General features: G+C 34.0%; 1 long non-coding RNA gene across 1 annotated transcript in view; it reads right to left on the bottom strand.

Moving 5' to 3' along the window:
* Positions 1-1009: 1009 nt before the first annotated feature.
* LOC116082308 overlaps positions 1010-5281 on the bottom strand; it is a 26134-nt gene continuing 21862 nt past the window's right edge. The window contains exon 3 of the long non-coding RNA XR_004115240.1: positions 1010-1130. This is a non-coding gene — a long non-coding RNA (uncharacterized LOC116082308). The remainder of the gene's footprint in view (positions 1131-5281) is intronic.

Below are 5281 nucleotides of genomic sequence, written 5' to 3'. Positions count from 1 at the left end.
TAACTGAGGGTTTCTACGTCTTCATCCATCAGTTTCTAGATGAAGCCTCTGAAGACATTTAGTCTAAACACCAATCTATAAGTATAGCAGTATATCGTTGGGAATCATTTCAGTGACATTTTTTTTTTGCCAGTCTAGTTTAGTTATATCCTGGGTGTGGGGATCTTGGTCTTCTATATATACATTATGGTTATGTAGCTTAGTGTACCTGTTGAACTCCTAACAGTGGGCAGTATTTCTAATTCTTTTTTCTGTGCTTGGGACACTTTTCTTCCTACTGTCCTCTATTCTATGTTGTATTTTGTTTTGTTTTGTTTTTTGGAATATTTTTTCCTTTTTATTTTTTAGATATTTTCTTCATTTACATTTCAAATATTCTCTCCTTTCCTTGTTTCCCCTCCAAAAAATTCCCTAGCCCCTCCTCCCTCCCCCTGCTGACCAACCCACACTCTCCAGCTTCCTAGCCCTGGCATTCCCCTACACTGGGCCATAGAGCCTTCACAGGACCAAGGGCCTCTCCTACCACTGATGACAGACTAGGCCATCCTCTGCTACATATGGGGCTGGAGTCATGAGTCCCACTATTTGTACTCTTTGGTTGATAATTTAGTCCCTGGGAGCTCTGGGGGTACTGGCTAGTTCATATTGTTGTTCCTTCTATGGGGCTGCAAACCCCTTCAACTCCTTGGGTCATTTCTCTAGCTCCTTCATTGAGGACCCTGTGCTCAGTTCAACAGATGGCTGTTAGCATTTACTTCTATATTTGTCAAACACTGGCAGAGCCTCTCAGTATGATTTGCTCCTTTTAGTAATGTAACTTGATATGCCATGCTCAGTAGATATCCTTGGAAGACTTGATTGTTCTTTGAAGGGAGGCAGAGTCAATCTGGACAAGAGGGTTGGTGAGAAAAGATAATAGTGGAGGGAGGGGAAACTGCAGTCAGAATGCAATATATTAGAAAAGAATAAAAAAATTAAAAAATTAAAAACATAGTTGATACTTTTGTGACTTTGCAAAACTAGGTATTTATTTTTTATGTAAGATAAAGATACATATCAAAAGAGGACTGAGTTTATTTGCTCAATGTACAAAGCTACAATTGAAAATGTCTCCATCTTCTTGTTATTATCTGTAAAATAGACAGAAATAACATTAGCAAACAGTATAAGAGTTTGAGGAAGTACTATGATAAGACCAGCAGAAGCAAATTAGAGTTATTAAAGTTTGGGAGTCTGTTAATCACTGTACCACAGTCTTGAATGAGGATGAGGTCAAGGAATTGCAGATGTGGAAAGAAAGTCAGAGAAGAAAGGGGAGTAGGTATGGTAGAGCAAACCTATAATGATATAATGATATAATTAGAGTTCTAATACAGAAGAATTATTCTGAGGTCAAGACTAGCTTTAGCCAAAATAAACTCAAGACTATCTTGGATTACATAACAAGATTCTATCTCAAAGAACAAAAGCAATAAACAAATAAATTAGTTAACACAATTTAAAGTAGAAAAGTAATAGTAGGAAGAGGAGGAGAAGGAGGAAAAAGAAGACAAAGAAGAAGAAGAAGAAGAAGAAGAAGAAGAAGAAGAAGAAGAAGAAGAAGAAAAAGAAGAAGAAGAAGAAGAAGAAGAAGAAGAAGAAGAAGAAGAAGCAGGAGCAATTACATTTCAAGTTAAAGAAAATTGTGTTATACAATGAGCATCATTTATATGTAATATTATAGAAATATTGCCTATGTGGATATAAAAATTTGATGATATGTCTTAACCAGTTAAAACAATGTTAGATAATTCAGTATTTTAGGAACATGTATAACTGTGGCTTTTCACTCTCGGAAACTAAATATCTAATTTTTTTAACTTACTGATGCTGGAAATTATTCTACATGGAAGATTATTTGTTTAATGACTGCAGTTTATAGAATGACTTAAAATGGAATCCATTTGAGTGTAAAGTCATCATTGTTCCCTAGTAGATAATGTACACATGAAAGATTATTGAAATATTAAGGAAGATAGGAATGCATGCACAGATCTTTCAACTGTTATATTACCATGAAAGCTCACAGTACAATCTCAATTGATTGCTTGAGCTCTGACAGAAAATACTTGTTTCATTGGTGGTTCCAGGACCATAGAGCTGCAAGGAAATCTGTTCATATATTTCCTGGACATTTTGTCTATTTACCAGTAATTGGGGCTATACATTATGGCTTCCTTTTGACAAGAGGTATTTTAAATTATGGACAATATATAACAATTCATACATTTATTTTATTCAATAACTTTGTCTCTGGTCTTTTTTAGAGAATGTCAATTATGCTTGTCGAATTGAAGGAAGTTAATTTTGTTTACTGAGACACTTCTTTTATTCTTTATTGTGTGTTTGCTAAATTTATCAATACTCTTATTCCTTATCATGAAGAAACTATTGCTCAGTGGTCTACAATATTTCCACACAAGGGAAATAAATGATGTGGCTACTGTGTTTCAAGTGGAGTGCTTTCAGATTTGGATGGAACACTCAAAACTTCATACTTGAGACAGTTTTGTAAGGTAATTGGTAAGGTAATGGCTTAATGAAACCAAGAAAATAAAACAATAAAAGAAAAATATAATACAGCTTCTGAGGTACCCAGGCTAGTAATGGTACTCTTGGAGCTGGGAGAGGACAAAGAGTCGTTATCATAAATATGAGAAGCAAAGGCCATTAAACTTTCTATAAAGGACACATACTGTCTATAAAACACACAGCCACATTATTTTGCCTTATATAAAATTATTATAACATAAAATATTATTAAAAATAAAATGTCATTATTTCTACAATAATATATTTTATAACTTTCTTCTAATTTTTATGCTATAATATATTGATTAAGGCTCTTAAGAATGATTTTGACATCCTTTATTTTTAATTAATTAAATTTTTGTTACATTTATTTATTAATTTTAACATCCCAATATCAGTCTCCATCTTCTCATAGTACCCCTCATGCAGATACATCCTGCATTATACCTTCTCCTCTCATGTTCTTTATAATAAAGCAAAAAAAAAAAAAAACAGAAAACAAAAACAAAAAACAAAAACATAACCTCAAATATTTTCTTCAGCTTCCCAAATTGGCTAGAATTATCTGCCATTTGAAGTAATGTCACTGAACATGGCAATCCATAAAGTAGTGAATAATTTCTTGTCTGGTAATCTTCCCAATAATGAACAGAAAATTAGGCTTGTTTTCTTAAAGACTTTAGAGTTGAATCCGATTTGTACATATCAACAGACATTCTACTGAGGAAGGACTTTTTCATCTTACTGACAGGGATCATATTTCAAAGCCAGAGAACTGGATGCTTGCCATCCAAGCAATTTAGGCTGTGTCTACCATTTCAAAAAAAAACTTTTAGAAAATAAATATTTCTAGCAACCAAGCTGTCAAAGTTGTCTGTGAAGATTATGTGGTTGGAAAAGAAATCAATGATACTTTTTTCACTACTACATGCAACCATTATTGCTACCATGTGCATACCCAGCTGTAGTTTAAGTTTTCGTTTCTTCTAAAGATTATTTTTTAAGCAATAAGTTGGTGCCTAACACTCTTCTGGCTCATAAATACATATCTCAAACCCTTTAAATACTTTCAAAATGAAGATGAAAAAAACAATCAATGATAATTTGGTCAGGGAAGAAATAAAAAAAAGAAATTAAAGACTTTTTAGAATTTAATTAAAATGAAGACACATTTCCAAACTTATGAGACACAGTGAAAGCAGTGCTAAGAGTGCAAAACTCATAGCCCTGAGTGCCTCCAAAAAGAAACTGGAGAGAGGATACACTAGCAGCTTAACAGCACATTTGAACGCAACAGAACAAAAAGAAACAAATATACCCAAGAAGAGTAGATGGCAGGAAATAATCAAACTCAGTGGTGAAATTCACCAAGTAACTAGTAGTCTTAATTACTTGTTGGGTATTTGGTTTATTTCTTCAATTGAATTTACACATGTGATCATTACAAGATATTAATAACATGTGTAGAATATGGTTGTTGATTTATACACAAACATTGAGTTGGTCTTTGTGTATTAGATACCATTTTGTTCACCAGAAAATTTATTAATGACATTTCAGTATAGAGAAAACAAACCTGACTCTCCACTGCTTTTTATTTTAGTATTTGTTTTTACGTTAAATGACTTAACCTAAATAGTTATTCACAGAGACATACACTTAAATTTTTTACTGCTACATTACTCACAATAGCTAAAATATACAATCCACTTCCATGCTCACTAATGGCTGAATAAAGAAAATCCCTCCCTCCTGTGTCTGCACATGTGAAGAGAATAAAGATTGCCAGTTTAAAGGGCCAAAAATGAAAATCCTCCCGCCACACAATAATCAAAACACTAAATGTACAGCAAAAAGAAAGAATATTAAAAGCTACAAGGGAAAAAGCCAAGTAACATTTAAATGCACACACCTGACTTCTCAACAGAGATGATAAAAGTCAGAAGATCCTGGTTAGATGTCTTGAAACCCTTAAGAGACCACAGATGCCAGCCCAGACTACTATACCTAGCAGAATCATCATAGATTAAAAAAAAATACATTTTATGACAAAAACAAACTTAAAGAATAACTTTCAACTTATCCAACCCTACTGCAGAAAAAGAAGAAAAACTCTCACACAAAGAGGGGTAACCACACTCTCCAAAACACAAGAAATAATCAACTTGAAGAAAAGCCAGAATGACAGACAAAAATTCCCACCTCTAACATCAAAATAAAAGGTACTTACAAGCACTGGTCATTAATATTTCTCAATAACAAGGGGTTCAATTCATCAGTAAAAAGAAAGAGACTAACAGACTGGATATGCACACAGGATTCATCTTTCTGCTGTATACCTTAAACTAGGCAGTGGTGGTGCACACCTTTAATCCAAGCACTTGGGAGGCAGAGGCAGGTCATTTTCTGAGTTCAAGGCCAGCCTGGTCTGCAGAGTGAGTTCCAGGATATCCAGGGCTATACAGAGAAACCCTGTCTTGAAAAAAAGAAAAAAGAAAAGAAACATACCTTAAAAACAAAGATAGACACTACTTCAGAGTAAAAGGCTAGTAAAAGGATTTTCATGCAAACAGACCAAAGAAACAAGCTGGAGTAGCTATTCTAGTACCTAGTAAAATAGACTTTCAACAAAAAGTAATCTAGCCAGGCGGTGGTGGAGCATGCCTTTAATCCCAGCACTTGGGAGGCAGAGGCAGGTGGATTTCTGAGT

This window comes from Mastomys coucha, unplaced genomic scaffold (genome assembly GCF_008632895.1).
Source record: "Mastomys coucha isolate ucsf_1 unplaced genomic scaffold, UCSF_Mcou_1 pScaffold7, whole genome shotgun sequence".
Classification (NCBI taxonomy): Eukaryota; Metazoa; Chordata; class Mammalia; order Rodentia; family Muridae; genus Mastomys; species Mastomys coucha.
Note: the sequence above shows the minus strand (reverse complement) of the source record. Positions and strands in the feature narration are given on the sequence as shown.